Source organism: Euprymna scolopes, chromosome 6 (assembly GCF_053919585.1).
Source record: "Euprymna scolopes isolate OS-2025 chromosome 6, ASM5391958v1, whole genome shotgun sequence".
Classification (NCBI taxonomy): domain Eukaryota; kingdom Metazoa; phylum Mollusca; class Cephalopoda; order Sepiida; family Sepiolidae; genus Euprymna; species Euprymna scolopes.
The window spans coordinates 15,121,785-15,140,645 of record NC_136487.1 but is presented as its reverse complement, the minus strand read 5'-3'; the positions used below and the strand labels follow the sequence as shown (position 1 = coordinate 15,140,645).

General features: G+C 35.4%; 1 protein-coding gene across 3 annotated transcripts in view; it reads right to left on the bottom strand.

Moving 5' to 3' along the window:
- LOC145277531 (phosphoethanolamine N-methyltransferase-like) overlaps nt 1-18,861 on the bottom strand; it is a 104,646-nt gene that overhangs the window by 71,805 nt on the left and 13,980 nt on the right. The window contains exon 1 of one of the 3 annotated variants that reach the window (XM_080128981.1): nt 13,768-13,921. The exons of the other annotated variants lie outside the window; for them this stretch is intronic. The gene's annotated coding sequence lies outside the window, so the exon portion shown is untranslated. Of the gene's footprint in view, nt 1-13,767; nt 13,922-18,861 lie in introns of those variants that run through there. 3 annotated transcript variants of the gene reach the window in all.

Here is an 18,861-nt window from a genome sequence, read left to right as displayed (position 1 = left end):
ATTTCCCATCTAGGTACTTTATGTGCCTAACAGTGTTCTTAGATAGGTTTTGCCTTGGAATGTTATCAATATTCGATAATCAAAATAATCCGATGAAAGAATGAACAGGCGATTTTGACCAAAGTTAACACCTTACACAGTCTAACATCATAAGTGCATCCGAGAAGTTTTATTACCACACATGCCAAAAGGTCCAACATATAAAATCAACAGTAGGTTCTTTGATATGACAGGGGCACGTTCAAAATGAATGTTTGTTTAAAGCACAATTGAACCATGATAAACGACTTTTTCATTTTAAACTTAAATTCAAGCCATTATCATTGCACAAGCAGTAAGGCCAGGCATATAAAATCAACAGTAGGCTCTTTGATAAGACAGGGACGCGTTCGAAATGAATGTTTCTGCTTAGAGCACAATTGAAACATGATACTTGACTTTTGCATTTTAAACATTAGTACAAGCTATTATATATAAATAATAAAAAAATAATTTTATAAATCAACAGTACGTTCTCTACAGTGCAGTGTAGACTACAATGTATTGTGCACAAAGTCACTGCATGGAGGCATGTGAAGCTTCCTTCTGTGCACTGCGACGGGTTCTCAACTAAAGCAGGAAATTAATTGGACAATTTCACCAATTTCGATAATAAAAATATGGGAATGTGAAAAATTCGTAGATCATCATTCAATCCCGGGCTACGTCGGGTCACCTTGCTAGTATATATATATATATATATATATATATATATATATATATATAGTAAGTTATAAAAATATATTTGGCAATTAAGCTACACAGAATATTCTGCGTTTCATCCATGCTAGGATTCGTCAGGCTTTAGGATTCGTCAGGCTTATATATATATAAGCCTGACGAATCCTAGCGTGGACGAAACGCGGAATATTCTGTGTAGCTTAATTGCCACATATATTTTTTATAACTTACTATAATATATATATATATATATATATATATATATATATATATATATATATATATATATATATATATTATTTTATTGAATTGTACATTTGTTACATGTAACTTGCCCCATTTTTTTTTTTTCCTTTTCCTCACCCCGTTTTCCATCTTATTTTACTCGATTGAATTTACGCGATGGTTCACTTCTTTATAATTATTCTAAAATTTTGCCAATCGAATAAAGATTGTATTAGTAAAGGTGAATCTACATAGCTTATTCCACCATTATATCTTAATTTGTTTCAGTTTGTATCAATCCATTACACCTCTGCATTGTATTGTCTTCTATAAATTTAAATTTCCTTTTTAGACACACTAAACAATGTTTCAAGCAAACTCCATTAACGTCTTATATTTTGTTTTTAAATTGAAAATTTGATACCTACTAAAATAGTAATTTAAAAACTATTTTTAAATAAAACTTTATTATAGGAATTGTAATAGGAGATGAATTGTATGTGAATCCACATTCTGAAATTAAATTTCATATTCATTTAGATTTTATATATTCACACCATGCAAAGGCAACATGTGATAAAGGATCAATTTAACTATGGGGGTCCCTCACACTTTTGCAAAGTGAAGGTAAACACACAATGCCTAAACGTTGGTCGAGGTTACAAGCTCGACAATCAGTCCGAGAGAAATTGGTTCATTTTGGTGGCCTTTTTTGCTGTCGGACTGATGCAAAATGTTCTATGTAACCTTAGGAGGTCCACCCGCCCAGGCCTTGCTACCCAGTTTTTGAAAGGAGCAAGTTTATTGCTTGTTGCCTGAGATGCCTTCACCGAGGAATGCTGACGAGGCTACTCAGGCATATTTTTGCCGAGCCGAAGTGCTCCTCCTCTTGGATCACTGACTCATTTTCCCACTTTCCAACCTTGTGTCACATCCTTTCACAGTAGGGGAGAGGTAAATATCAGCTTTGTGGCTAAGAAGAAAGTGTAGTACCTGTTCTGATGCTTCACTTAATCTATTCTGTCCTCGGTCGATGAAAGATAAGTTCTTTCTAAACTGAGGCAGTTTTTATGTTTGTTCCAATTCAGAGCATCCTCTTTTGGGGAAGCTGGATTCCTTTACATTAAAAATCGACCTTGTGTCTAATTCTGCTCTCGTGGGGAGGCAAGTAAATAAGAACACTCAAACTCTTTCTTCTATTATAAATGTGACAAGCTTCATAGTTTGACCCCTTTAAGATCTATCACGGCTCTTTTCAACGGATTTGTACTAGATGCCTCGTGATATCAGAGACCCCACATTAAACGGATTATTTTGAGTAAAACTAGTTTTCAAAGAGAAGAGTTCGGGTTAATGAAAAAAGGGCCATTTTTTTTTCGTAGGATATACTCTCAACAACAATACATTTATTCTATGTGCCAGGGATCATGTGAATTTAATACAAAATGAAAAGAAAAGAAATACAGAGGCAATCGCCCCCTCCCTCTCCCAGACATAACATTCTTCTGGCATATAATGACTCTTAATCTCTTTTAAGCTTTTTTTATATCAATGTCAATCGGTTTTGTTTTATTTAGATTATTCGGACTCCTGTTCTCATCTTCAGTGTTATTCTCACAACATTTCGGCCGATGTGGTCTCCGATCTTCTTCTTGTCGAACTCGGGAATCTTTCTGTTGAACTCAGGAATCTACATGGAATTTCGACTGGAACCCATTATTTAATCCATGGGAGTAACATGCTCTCGTTCTGTCAGCCATGACTGGGTAGAAGTCCTAAATAATTTACTATTGTACTCTTAGTATTACCCCGTACTGAGAATTGACTCTTCAACCTCCAGAAGAATGTCAATTACAACTGAATTTACCAAATACTTTATTCATTACGCCACAGGTCTTTTTAGAATCCCAAATTTGACAGAAAGATTCCCGAGTTTAACAAGATACACCTGAAAAGATTCAAAGGTTACATTGGCTGAAAGATTGCATGAATAACACTCAAGGTGAGAACAATAGTTTGAAGAATCCAAATAATACAAATTATCAATTCTCATCCCAAAAAATTCAGAAACATCATTCGTTTTTTTTTTTGTTGTTTTTGTTTTTTGTTTTTTTCAAAAAGATTTTTGTTGTTTTTTTTTGGGGGGGCGTAGTTTTATCAGTATTCCTTTATTTTGTTTGAAATCATTATTTACTTGAGTTGTTTTCATCTTGAGAACAGGAAGTTGAATGAGATACGCGTGCGCGGTTCAACTAAACCAATCAAATTCATGTAAAAAAAATACAGTAAAATCGAGAAGTTTCTACAAAAATATCTATAAAAACATATTTAGAGAATACTATAATGAGATTGTAGGACACTCTTAACTAGCAATTTCGTACTACAAGTGTGGTGTTACCAAATCAGGCGGTCTGAAGATACTGGTCCCTGATCTAAAATGCACCAAACACTGATGGTATATTTTTTCCTTCTCCTTCACAAAACTTAATCATGTTCTTCAAAGTCAAAAACAAAAACAACAATTTTCCTCCACAAAACAGCCAAACAAAATGCCATGAATAAATATTAAAAGATATAAAGAACTTGAAGCATAAAATCTTTTACCAAAATGATTGAACCAGAAAAGAGTAGACATGCAGTAAAACAAAACAACCAAACCAAACATCATGAATAAATATTCGAAGATATAAAAAAGAACTAAAACATAAAAAAATGTCTTCCAGAATTACTTGATTCGGCATTAAATCGCTTGAAAAAAGTCGATATGCCATAAAACAAAACAATCAAATCGTACGACAAAAGCCGTCCAACCTATAACCACAATTTCATTCGTTAAGAAAAATGTATTTGTATTGAAATCATGAACATAAATACAAACTTTATATATTATTTTATTTCGGGGAGGAGGGGTACTTTTGAGATGAGGCTTTATAATTTGAGTATTCATTTTTTCTTTTGCAAACTGTTATTTTCATCTTCATAGCTGTTGTTGTTTCACAACGTTTCGGCCAACTTATCCTCTGGCCTTCTTCAGGTGATTAACACAACAGGATAGGAATGCTGATTTTTGTAACTGTATCCCCAGTAATTACTGCCTTCCATAGTTGTTGTCTCACCACGTTTTGGCCGACTAATCCTCTGGCCTGATTTGGGTAGGATTGATACTGCTATCTTCAGACAATGCTCACCTAGAACCATAGAGACTCAACACCTCTATCCACTGTGCCATGGGCCCCGAAGCACGATCAAGGTTGGATTTTATGGTCTTATAAATCCAAGTTTCCGTTCTTATCTGGTCTTTCATTGTCGGGTCCGAATGTTTTATATATTCTTTTATTTTGCATTTTTTAGAATCTTTTTGAGATGAGGCTTCAGAATTTGAGTATTCATATTATCTTCATCTCCATAGTTGTTGTTGTTTCACACCTGAAGAAGGCCAGAGGATAAGTTGGCTGAAACGTGGCAAAGCAACAACTATGAAGATAAGGATGATAGTCCACAAAAAAAAACGAATATGCTAACTGCGTTGTTCTACTTTTAAATGACGTCTGCAACAATCAGCAGAACTTCTACATTCATGTCGTGCTTTTCTATTCATATTCCAAAATTACTTGACTTCACCCCGAACAAGACATGTTGCCATTTGAATGTAACGTTTGGGATCATGTCTCCAGGGGACTGTAGGGAGTTGAGCAGCGAGATGTCTGTTCACATTACATTTAAACTTCTGCAGGTTAGTACAGTTGGGGAAGCAGGAAACAGGGAGGTAAGAAAGGCTTTCCTGCATCTAGGGACATCAACAATGAAGGGGTCGAATTTTGCTGCTAGTTGAGGGTATGTACATAGAAGGGCACAAGTGCTATGAGTTCATCAGAGTACATTCCATTAAAGTATTTCTAAAACAGGGACAGGGATGCATCATTATGGTGATGAGACAGAGGTTGGAGTTTAGTTAACAGCTGCTGTGAGGAAGGTGGGCTCTCTCTACCATGCTAGAAAGTTACTTATGCCTGACAGTATCTAGAAGGCCACCATTCGCCCATGTATGGAGTATTGTTGTCACATTTGAATTGGTGCATCTTCTGCTAGTCTCTCACTCCTGGACAGGGTTCAAAAAAGAGTCACCAACCTAATAGGTCCAACACTCTCAGCTAGGCTTCAACCTCTGTCCCATCGATAAAATGTTGCATCCCTCTGCCTGTTTTACAAGTATTTTAATGGTAGGCGCTCCAACAAACTACAAGCCCTTGTACCCCCTCTATGTAAATACCCCCGATAAACCCAGCAAGCAGCAAAATCCCACCCCTACACAATAGAGATCCCCAGATGTCAGAAAGCCTTCTACTCTTATAGTTTCTTCCCCAGAACTTCTAGACTTTGGAATTCCCTTCCGGGTTCCTGCTTTCCTGACTACATAGAAGTTCAAATGTAATGTAAAGAAACATCTTTCTGCTCAACTCTCTACATAGTGTCTCTGCAATTTATGTTTCAGATAGTAGCCGCCTATATCAAAGTGACACTGTATCTTGTTTCGGGGGAAAATACAACAAAATTTAAAATTTAAAAAAAAAAATTGCAGGACCTATTAGATTTTAAACTTTTTTGGACTCTAAGAGTGAGAGACTCATGATATATTAATCAGATGTGCATGGGCGAAGTATGGTTTTGTAAAGATATAGGATGCTCTCTAGTGTGAATAATTTTCTAACACGATAGAGGGAGCCCACCTTTTTTGCAGCAGCCTAGGCAATGTCCTCAATGTACTTGTTCCAATTCATGTTGCCTGCGAATGTTAAGCTAAGGAGTTTGAAAAATGCATTCTAAGGTAAGGTGTCATTTGTTAATAATAATAATGAGTTTTTATATCTTCTGATTATTTTTCTGCATTTCCATAACTGTGTAATATTACACACGTTTATACGCATTAACATGTAGACATCCGCAACGCAACACATTGCAGACTCATTCACAAAAGAGACAAAGAATAGGAAATAGGAAAGAACTTCAACTCCTGTCGAAAGAAAAGATCTTTATTCCTCATTTTTCCCGCCACACGTGACTTCTTCTATGGCTGTGATGTAACCAATGTCTCTAACGTGATCGTCTTCTCTCATATGATCGTCTTTCTAATGTGCTTTTTCTCCTTTTTCTAGTATTTTTCTTTTTCCTTGCCATGCCGCCATTTCGCACATGGCTCGGTATTTGAACATAGCCGCCATACGTGCGGCCATACACTTTTACAACTAAAATCTCAACCATACTGTGTACCTTTGGTGGGTCTATTTTTAGAGTTCCAGTTTTTTTTTGGGGGGGGGAGATTTTTGAGGAGAGACAGTTTTAGAGAAGCATCTTTAAGGAAAATATTTTTATGCAATACTTTAACGTGATAGAACAATAGAAACAACGCGTTCAACGACATAAGTTGACAAAAGTTAAAGTTTTGAATTTTTAGATGAGGACTGGTTATTTATATTACTTATATCGATCGAACTATTGTTCTCATCTTGAGTGTTATTTGTGCAAAGTTTTGGTTAAATTTTCCAAGCAACAACCCACATGGCTGAGGACGGTCGAAGGCCAATCCAACCAAAACGGTACACAAATAACACTCAAGATGAGAACAATAGTCCAATCATTACAAGTAATATAAATAAAAGTTTATGTCTAAAATGGAAGATAAGAAAACAAAATGTTAATTCATATTTTGAAAGTCTTCGCAGCACAAACGATGCGGGGTGGATCCTTAGCCGATATATCAAGGAGTCCTGATTTAAGGGATATGAATTATCTACGATTTGAAAATCAGTTTTTTTACATACATTAGTACAAAAAAGTGGTAAAAAAATAAATATATAACAAATAAATGTTATCAAAGGCAAGATAAGTTACTCTTCTACCTAGCTGAATAAGTTTTTAGTGCCTTTACTTACATTAAACGTTTATTTGATCCGCAAAACAAATAGTGTTGAGCGGTTGGTGAGAACAAGAAAAATGGCTGCAAATTGACACCTAAATATTCAAAGTCTTGATAATGACATAAAACTAAAAAATAAACAAAATCGTGGTAGCAACACACCCAAATAAATATCACAGTAACATTTATTGGGTGAGTTTCTACCATCATTTTGTTTTATTTTTATTTTTAGGTCATCATTGAAGTTTCAAATATTTAGGTGTCAATTCGCGGCCATATTTCTTGTCCTCACCTAATGCTGGAAACTATTTGTTTTTCAAATCAAATAAGTCTCCTGTGTGTTATGAGTAAGTTGCTGGAATCCATATTAAATAGAGAAATAGTAAACCACCTCAGCAGAAACAATTTCTTAGTGACACACAATATGGTTTCCGTTCTGCAAGATCTACCGCAGATGTGCTAACAGTTATATCTCACAGGATTAGTGAATCTCTTGACAAAGGCTTCCTTTCTAGGGCAATTGCTCTTGACATATCAAAGGCCTTCGACAAGGTATGGCATAAGGGTCTACTTCACATATTTCCAGCTACAGTATAACTGGAAATGTTTTCTCAATCATTAAATCATTTCTCTCCGATAGGCTCATAAGAGTAGTAGTTGATGGACAAAAATCGGAGGCCTGCAGTATTAATGCTGGAGTCCCTCAAGGGTCAATCCTGGGCCCAACTCTCTTCCTGATCTACATCAATGACCTCCCTAAACACATACTTAAATCATTCGTTGACATCTATGCTGATGACACGACCATCTATGGCAACACATCAAAGGCTGTAAATGACAAAGTTCTCTCTGATTCTCTCTCCTCTGATCTCGAGCGCGTGGCTCAGTGGGGGAAGACGTGGCTGGTTACCTTTAATGCATCTAAAACCAAACTCCTATCTTTACATCATCAACGCTCTGCTCCCCATCTGGCATCAATTGAAATGGATGGCTCTCATCTAGGAGAAGCCCTGTGTTTTGACAAGCTTCTGGGTTTGACCTTTACTCCTGATCTAAAATGGAACACGTACATCAAGTCTGTTGCCAAGGTCGCTAGAAAAATGGTGGGATCCTTCTACCGCTCCAGAAGATATCTCACTACTGATGCAATTCTCTATCTATATAAAAGCCAAGTACATCCAAGGATGGAATACTGCTGCCATATCTGGGCAGGAACTGCTAAAAACAGCCTATCCTGCCTTGACAGAGTACAAAATAGACTTTGTGGCTTAGTAGGGGATGCCCTTTTCTCTACCCTGCAACCTCTTTCCCACAGAAGAGACGTTGCGAAGCATATCTTTGTTTTATCGTTATTTCCATGGCAGGTGCTCGTCTGAACTCCAATCTCTGGTCCCCCCTCGCCAAACTTTCATGAAAAACACCTGTCTAGTTGAATCCACTGTGAAAAATTTCCCCCACTCTTTACCTGTGCCTAAATCAAAACGTGGATTCCATGAACAAAGCTTCTTTCTTAGAACTGCACGCCTGTGGAACTCTGTTCCGTCTGCCTGCTTCCCACCTGACTACAACTTGGATGTCTTCAAGTCCAACGTAAACAAATTCCTAATGAACTGCCCCCTTAAGTAAACACTTCATCAAATCTCCACACTAACGTACTGTACTTGCAATAACCCTTATCCCTGAGTGGCTTCCGGGCCTTGATATGTGGTGACCATCGTGAAAAAAAAAAAAAAACGTTTTACTCACTTGAGTAAAAGAACTAAAAACTTTTCCAGAGAGGTAGAAGAATAACTTATCTTGCCTTTGATAATATTTACTTGTTATATTTTTGTTTTTTGACCACTTTTTCATACCAATGTGTATTGTAAGAGAAACCCGAAAATTGTAATCAAAATTTTTTCACTCAATTACGCGCATCACATTTGATTAATAGATATTAATAAGAGTAAATGTTCATTTGTTTCCATTGTAGAAAGTGCAGCGAGAAATGTTAGGGGCATTAAAATGAATTAGTTTATACATTTATTTTCGATAAGCAGACGACATTGGAAAAAAGTTCATATGGTGTGCGTATGCATATGCGTTAAGGTCAGAGTACTATGCTTATGAGTATGCATGTGTGTGTGCGAATTGAGAAATGTATTATTTTGCTTCCTCTGAGATTTTTCTGGAAGCATACTCTTGCAAGGACTCGTGGTGTAGTTGATAAAGTACTTGGTAAAATTCATTCATAAATTATACTCTTCTGGACGTTGAAGGTTCAATCCTTAGTGCAGGTGACAGTCAAAATACACTTGCGAATTAATAAGGACTTCTATCCAATCATGGCTGATGGAAGAAGAGAATGCTACTCCCATCTTCTTGTGGATTAAATAAAGTGATCCATTTGAAATTCTATGCAGATACCCGAGTTCAACAAAGATTTCTTATTTCAACAAGATACAAATGAAGAAGTCGGAGGTTACATTGACTGAAACGTTATGACAATAACTCTCAAGATGAAAACAGTAGTCCGAAGAATCCAAATAATATAAATGATCATTCACTATCTCAAAAATTCAGAAATATTATTTACTCAGTAGGAGAAAAAGTTTGAGAAAAACTTGTGGTATTCTTTGGAGTCTGAGTGACAACAAGTCTCCCCAGATTTCCAGTACTCTCCACCTCTTTCAATAACCATTACATATGGATTTGCATTATCGTAGCAGCTATTTACCATTGATTTCTTGTTGGCAGCGACCATTGGAATTTGGGTGGCAACAGTCCTCTTTGCATTCGTCCAGCTGAGGTCTGGCTAGTGCTTTCTCTCCTCGATCTTTCCGTTCTCCTGGACCCTTCTCGCTTTGGTGTGGTGTCAGTTTTTGGTGACACACACACACACAAAAAGAAATCCAGTTTTTATGATTCCATGTAATGCTCCTTTGTTTTTTACATCTGTAGCATTTTCTGCATGTCCAGTTTGTGTCTGTAATTCATGTGTATTAATCTCTGCATTCAAGAGTTTTCCTTAATATTTAATTATTATTTATTAGAGTGCTCGAATCCATTATTTTATTTTATTATTTAGTAATTTCTATTCTTATTTGACGTCTGGCTAAATTTTGTGTGATTAGCAATAGTCTGAATAATCTAAATACAGTGTTTTTCCGGCTCTTTGCTCTGCCTTATGGTGTTATTTATAATGCTATTTGATTATATACATGTGTATTATATATTGTACTGTATTTTGTTACTAATTTTTAATGCCGTATCCCGGGGTTCTGTTGCAATACTTAACTGTTGGCAAATTACTCCTTACTTTTATCTCCTTTCCATATATATATATATATATATATATATATATATTATTATTATTATTAATTGTGAGCCAATAATACTAATACTAATACTACTACTACTACTACTACTACTACTACTAATAATAATAATAATAATAAGATGATGATGATGATGATGATGATGATGATGAAGAAGAAGAAGAAGAAGAAGAAGAAGAAGAAGAAGAAGAAGAAGAAGAAGAAGAAGAAGAAGAAGAAGAAGAAGAAGAAGAAGAAGAAGAAGAAGAAGAAATAGAAAAACTTATTCCTGTTCCAAAAAAAACGTTGGAGCTCTGCAAATCCAAATCCAAATGCCACATATAAATTCGATATGATCAGATTACCAACCATTATCTGTTGTAGGTTTTGTGCATATTATTACTTGCTTTCATTCATTATCATAAAATCTATTATTTCCTAGGAGAGTCACATTACACTAGGTACGGGCAAAATGAATGCCGATGCTCAAAATGTATAAACATTTTGACCCTTCCCTTTACTTAAAAAAATCTCCAAAAATCAGGAAATTTACCAATTTTAATGAAATTTGCAGTATTTATCAAATAATGATCGCGGAATATAAGGATTAATTATTTTTGTTTAAATCTTAGTGGAAATGTATTATTTTGTTTAAACAAAAAAATACCTTTACTAAAGTTATGGTTTTCAGTAGTAAATAAAAAACGCAAGAATTTATTTTTGCTTTTTTTATATAAATAAAGCATTGTAATTTGTAACAATAAAAAAAATTAAATAATTTTTACAGGGACATTATGAAAAAAGCCCCTAAAGTCTGTATTAATGAATTCGATATAACTCGAAGAAAAATAAATTTCTCGAACTACCGATATTACCATTGAATTAAGCATGGTTTATTTAATATTTTCACAAAAAAAATTATAATTCAAAAAAATATTTCTATTTTTTTTAAATTACAGAAAATTAATTAACAGATAATTTCATCATTAATGAAATTGAAGAGATTTCAATTTATAAAACTATTTTAATAAGTTAAAAGTAAATTTTTAAATATTAAATTGCTAATTATTATAGAAATGAAATCACACACATGGTAAGAAACCAGTCAGCATAAAAGCTTTTCAGATTTGAAAGAGATTAATCATAAATATAGAGAAATATATTTATAGAATAACAACCTTATTCAGATTTAAAAGGCTCAATATATAAAATGAAATACTGAAGTGCTGTAGGATTACAAATTGTATAATATGTACTGTGAACATAAAGTCCAAATAAATATTAGTATCAATATTTATAACACAATCCCAAGCAGATAAAAAAGCTCAATATGTGAGATAGAGCAATAATATAAATGGAAATTCTGAATTAAATTATGTAGAATTACAACAAAATTTATTGTTTGACAAAAGATTATAAATAATTATTAAAGTTTTTTCCTTAATCCATGGATTTTCTAATGAATGGCTCATCTCATTGGAGGAAATGTTGTTAGCAAAATAGTTGTGGGTAATTATGAATTTTTCTTATTAGCACATAAATTGAAAATTAAATTTGAAATGATGGCGTAAAAAGGATAATCCATGTCTGAATAAATAAAAATACAAGAACAGTTGTAAAATCCAATAAATATTGGTATATTTCAGAATGAATTTTAATTGCGTTTTTTAATAGCATATTTCAGGCTTGAGAGTTTGTACTCGTTTGTCAAACAATAAATTGTGTTATGATTCATTAAGTATATATAAAGCGTTGTTATTTTTTATACGACGAGTTTGAACCAGACTTTTTTTTTTTTTACTCACGTTCACCCCTGATAAGGCATATCGCTACTTGGACGTAAGAGGCTACTATTTGGGACCATGCTTAGGAGAGATTAAGAAGATGTTAGTATACGTTATATTTAAACTTCTGCATATCAGTACAGCCACGGAAGCAGGTAGCAGGAAGGGTATTCCAAAGTCTAGCTGTTCGAGGAAAGAAATTATTAGAGTAGAAAGCTTTCTGGCATTTAGGGTCCGCAACAGTGAAGGGGTGAGATTTTGTTGCTAAACAGGTTTGTCGGGGATATGTATGTCGAGGGGGTGGGGGTACAAGTGCCACGAGTTTATCAGAGCACATTCCAGTAAAATATTTGTAAAACAGGCACAGAGATGCAACATTGCGGCGATGGGACAGGGGCTGGAGCTTAGTTAACAAAGTGGGACCTTTTAGACTGAAAACTCTTTTTTGGACACTATCCAAGAGAGACAGACTAGTGGTAGATGGACCAGCCTAGATGCGGCAACAATATTGCATGTATGAGCAAATGGTGGCTTTGTAGAGGTACAGGATACTCTCAGGTGTGAGTAGTCTTCTAGCTCGAAAGAGGGAACCCACTTTCTTTGTAGCAGCCTTCGTAATGTCCTCAATGTAGTCGCTCCAGTTCATATTGCCCGTGAAGAAAACAAAAAATACTTACACACTGCGATAGTATGTCACGCTCTTCTCATGTACTAGTCAGTGGCTGGAGCGACGCGAGTGTTATATTGATTAGAACTTACTTTTTGTTTTATTGATTGGAAATGAGGAACTTAAAAACAAATGACCAATTGGTATTTGCAACTAGGTGACACTTTAATTTCAAACTAGGAGTCTCTACATCGATCATTAGAATTGTAGTGATCATAAACAGTAACATTTCTTGCTTCTTGCGAAGAACAGCCCCTATAAGGTGATTTGGTCGCATGACAACCAATAACCCCCACCCTGGACGTATTAAGTTCAATCGACGCTTGAAGGACAACTTCCAGACTTATCGTGTTTACAAGTCAGACAGAAAGTTTCTTGTCACCAACAAGAAAGACGCCTTAACGGTGTAAGTAACTTAATACAATTAAACTGGAATAAACGTCGATATCATCATATTTTAGAGAATAGGTCTCCAAAGTTTTTGAATGGCAATTCATATTGTTGACTTTTTAGAGCTACGCGGGCTCAAAAAATAAAATTAAATGGCCTGAACATGTTTTATACCATTTTGCCCATTACCTTTGTTTTAATGAATTTGGTTCTCCAAAACCTTATTTTTTTAATCATTTTCTGAACAAAAAGAGAAACCACCATACAATTTTCACACATTTCCATTTTTAAGAAAATATTTCTTTAATTTTTTTTTTAATAGTTTTCCATAAGATCTCCACGCGCCGGAATCAAGAATTTGGTGGGCTGGATCTGGCCGGCAGGCCGTAGTTTGGAGAACCCTGCTTTAGAGTATCCATAAAAAAAAAATGTTAAATAAAAATCCTGATGATTTATTTTTCAGCCAACAAAAATAATAGTTAGAAACGAAAACAGTGTTCACATACCAAAACTATCAAGTTAACACATGTGTAAACAGTTTTATGCGTACCTGTTGAAAAAAAATCTATTAAAAAATCAATTGTCCTTATTTACGTGTCTCCAATCGAAGGAGGAGTTAGAAACAAGGTCGGTTTTTAATATGGAGAAAATTACGCTTCCCCAAAAAAGGCAACTTCGTATTGGGACAAAAATTAAAATTGCCTCAGTCTAGAAGGATGCCTTCATTGAGGACAAAAGATGAAATGAAGTCACAAAATAGATATTACATACACTTTGCTGCTAACCAGTTAAAATTAAATTCCGCACGTCTTTGTCTACTTTCTTTGTCAGCTGGTGTGGTGGTCGTCTGCTTCACGTTGAACGTCCTGGAAAAGTACCTTCTGATTAATGCTTCTTACCAGCTTTAAGATAAGCAAATGAACTTGGCTGTTTTTCAGAATGACGGACTATTTTAAACTGGTAAACATTAATCAGAAGGAGCTTTTCCGGGGAATTCGTCGTGAAGCAAAGCAGAATGATCAGCTTACAAAAAAAAGTAAACAAGACACGCGGCAGTCGCGGCACCTATTTTAACGTAAGAGTCAGATATTCACAAAATGTTCGGTACTTATTGACTTTTAGATGAATTTGTTTTTAAATTAGATTTTTTGTAAAAAAATATTTGGGGATTTTTTTATACTTTATATTCGATGATAATCTAAAAAAAATGTCACCCTGATTTTTTTTAATACTGGTATGATTCTTCAGTCTCTTTTCTTCCTTATCCTCTGAATATCATATATATATATATATATATATATATATATATATATATATATATATATATATATATATATATATATATTATTCAGAGGATAAGGAAGAAAAGAGACTGTTTGTTTATAAACAGCCGGTTTGAGTACTGTAAAAGTGGTGGCGGATGTCTATTTCTATTTACAATGCCTCCCCACGGGACAGAGTTAGACACCAGGGTCGTTTTTTAATGTGGAGAAAAGGAACAAAAATAAAAATTGTCTCAGTCGTGAAGGATTTCTCATCCACTGACAGAGAACAAGAAATTGAAGTGCACTGCAGCATCTGAAGAACAGATGGTGTTTATTTGCTCCCCCACTGAGCAAATTAGGCACAAGGCCGTTTTTAATGTGAGGTAAAAACCAGCTCCCCTTAAAGTAGGCAAAAAGGGGGCACTCTGGTTACCAAAAATAATAATTGTCCCAGTATAGAGGGTTTCCCCTCCATTGACTGGTACAAATTATCTTAAGTGCAGCATCTGCCGGAACAGATGGTATTTATTTGCTCCCCCACCGAGCAAATTAGGCACAAGGCCGATTTTTAATGTGAGGAGTGAAGGGAGGGGGAAGGGAAAAAGGGGACCAGCTCCCGAGAGGTTGGAAATATGAGCTGGTTAAAGGTCAGGCATGTGGGGTTGCCCCCACATCTGGTCTTTGCTAGTCATAGCTAGTCATAGCTTGCAGTATCTGCCGGAACAGATGGTGTTTATTTGCTCCCCCACTGAGCAAATTAGGCACAAGGCCGTTTTTAATGTGAGGTAAAAACCAGCTCCCCTAAAAGGGGTCACTCTGGTTACCAAAAATAATAATTGTCCCAGTATAGAGGGTTTCCCCTCCATTGACTGGTACAAATCATCTTAAGTGCAGCATCTGCCGGAACAGATACTACACTTTGATCTTGTCCCGAAGGGTCTATTTAAATAAATATTCCGACGGGTTATTTGCGGGCGTCGCTTCCGTGGTCGAGTGGGAGAACTGCCGACTGTCAACACGGTGGTTTTAGGTTTAATTCTTGGCTTGGGAGAGATGCTAGTCTAGCGGCACTGATGAGTTGTGATACAACGAAATAGGACTGTATGTCGATGACTATTTGTCCGGGTATTTGGAGGTGTATATTGAGCAAAAAAAAAAAAGCGGTCAATTTTTTTTAACTTTGACCCCTATTATGACCCCTTAAAAGTTATTGTTTTGGGCTCAAATCAAGTTATTAAGTTAAATCCATGTCCAAGGAATCTATATCTAAAATTTCAAGTGCGTAGACCCAAAATTGTCTGAGGAGTTTGGTAGAGTTCTCAAAGGTCAAATCGTTGAACTTTGACCCCTTAATCGCCAAATTTCTGGTCAAAAACCGATCACATCGATTTTCCCAAATCTCAGTACCCTGTATATCAAATCTCGAGTCTGTAGACTAAAAATTGACAGAGTTATTGCGTAGGGAAATGTACATACACTTTTATAGATATACTAGCATGGGTGCCCGGCGTTGCCCGGGTATTTGGAGGTGTATGTTGAGTAAAAAAAAAAAAAAAAAAAAAAAAACAGTCAATTTTTTTAACTTTGACCCCTATTATTATTGTTTTAGGCTCAAATCAAGTTATTAAGTTAGATCCATGTCCAAGGAACCTGCATCTAAAATTTCAAGTGTTAAGACCCAAAATTGTCGGAGGAGTTTGGTAGAGTTCTCAAAAGTCAAATTGTTGAACTTTGACGCCTTGACAGCCAAATTTATGGCCGAAAACCGATCACATAGCTTTTCCTAAATCTCAGTACCCTGTATATCAAATTTCGAGTCTAGACTTAAAATTGTCAGAGTTATTGCATAGGGAAATGCACACACACACACACACATACACACACACACACAGACACGTTCACTTTTATAGATATACTGACATTTCAGCCTGGCGTTGCCCGGGTGTTTGGATGTGTATGTTGAGCAAAAAAAAAAAAAATGGTAGTAGGAAGGCAGGCTCGAACCCGTACCGCAAAGGAGGAAAAGAAGGGGGTAAAACCTAATGTTTATGCTGTTACGACCACCGCCAAACCGGAAGCGACATTTTCTTAAATTAAGGCTAGACAATTTAAAGGAGAGGATAACTTTCAAAAATATCGGCGAAAAAAGTGACCCTCCCCTCCTGTAGAAAAGTGCCTGGTTGAAAGGGAAAATATTACTGTTTTTAGCCAATTTTTCGATATTTGTCGTATGAAAGGTCGAACTTTAAAACGATACTGATCTTGGTAAAATCCGTCGCCTCTATTGAAAGTTTAAGGCAGACATGCAAACATACATATATACATACATTTATATATTGGTAACTAAAAATTTTCGACCCAAACTGATGAAAAAGTTTGCCCTATCTCTGAATACCCTTTATCTAAAATTTCAAATATTTAGACCAGAAATTGTCTGAGTAATTTGGAAGAGACCGCAGAGGTCAACTTTTTTTTAACTTTGACCCCTATTATGACCCCTTAAAAGTTATTGTTTTGGGCTCAAATCAAGTTATTAAGTTAGATCCATGTCCAAGGAACCTATATCTAAAATTGCAAGTGCGTAGACCCAAAATTGTCGGGGGGGGGGGTAGAGTTCTCAAAGGTCAAATCGTTGAACTTTGACGTTTTATTGCCAAGAAAATATTAAAAGAATCGTTTTGGAATTGGAAATAAGGCTCAAATTTTGTTGATTTTGATTCTGATACCCTAAAATCTTTCGGATTCCCGTTTCCAATTAATCTAATTGCTAATGTGTGTGTGTGTGTGTGTGTGTGTGTGTGTGTGTGTGTGTGTGTGTGTGTGTGTGTGTGTGTGTGTGTGTGCTTTTAAAACACGATGAGGCCGCACACATTGGTCTTGATAGAATGAATAAATGAAAATGTGTTAAGATACGTATTAACCCTGTATTTTTTTTCAACTTATCTGATGAGATGTTTACCACGAAAATTTTTTAATGAAATAAAATTTAAAATTATTTGGTTGATGTCGAAAAAATACAAATATGATGTTATATTTCTCCTTGTTATTTTGATTTTTGCAAGTATATATATATATATATATATATATATATATATATATATATATATATATATATATATAATTACTGCAATTAATATTTATCGTCAAGTAAAGAAATAGAGTAAAATATTTGGTGCTTATCCAGTTTGACCCCAATATTAAAAACTGACCACAAAAAGAAAGTAAACGAAATTACACCAAAAATATTATTATATACTTATCCATTAGGTTTTTAAAAGAACGCAAAGATGTAACAGGGCGCGTATGGCGGTTATATGCAAATACCGACCCGTTAGCGAAATGATGTCACGGTAAGGAAAAAGAAAAAGATTATAAAAAGAAAAGATTACGTTCGAGAGCACCGTGGAGAGCACGTTTGAAACGACGTTCGTTTTTATATAATGGCTTGAATAAAAATTTTAAATGCAAAAGTCAAGTATAATGGTTCAAGTGTGCTCTAAAGAGAAACATTAATTTTGAACGCGCTCCTGCCTTATCAAAGGATCTGCTGTTGATTTTATATGCCAGGCCCTTCTTCTTGTGTGGTGATAAAACTGCTTAAATGCACTTGTGGTGTTAGGGTGTATAAGGGTGTTTGTCAACTTAGGTCAATTTTTCTTTAATCGGATTTTTCGATTCTTGATTTTCGATACTTATCAGAGACATTCATACACAAAACCTTTTTAAGAACACCGCCAGACACATAATAAGCATTTGTGTGAATTTTTTTTTTTTTTAAATCGTCCTAATCGTTTAGGAATCCATAACGAACAAACTCTCCGATACTTTTTTTTTTTTTTTTGTCCCAATCCAGAGTACCTCTTAGGGGGTGGGGCTGGATTTCTTGTGTCAAACATTAATCATCTCCCTTACATAGCGAGGTAAAGAGTCGGAAAGTGAGATTTGAAAAGCCAGCACCGAGCACCGTAAAGGAAGAACTCCCTGGCAAACAATAATATGCTTGTGAAAACCTGTCGGTATCCTCCGTTAGAAACGCCTCACGCGATTGGCAATAAACTAGCCTCTTCTCGAAGAGAGAAGGTGATACCTGGGAGAATGGACCTCCTAGAACTGCACAGGACCAAAGCTATAACATAGAAAAGGCCGTCTTGGTAAATTTTTACTTGATTTCCACCTTAATATTTTCCTTTAAAATGACGACTCTATCGGTTTGGGGGGTATGCTGAGAACGAATATCATATCGCATTTAAATTTTTCGCAAGTAGTTTTCCGGATATCAAAACTACTTATTTGCAGAAAATTTGAATGCGATATTCGTTTCAGCATACCCGAAAACCTACAAAGTTGTCATTTTAAAAGAAAATGTTAAGGTAAAAACTAAGTAAAAAATGTTTAATAATGACCTAGGCTTTGTTGTCTTTTGGTGTCAAAGGAAAACCCCCTCGGCTTATGTATAACTCTGAAATCGTGGGGGAGGCGATGAAATGGCGACGTTTCACTACAGCGCGTTCGCACGCACACACAATTTATGATTGTTCAGTCTAACTGTTTCATCGCCAAGAAGTTAAAATAACAACTTTAAACAACAAAACTACCTTAG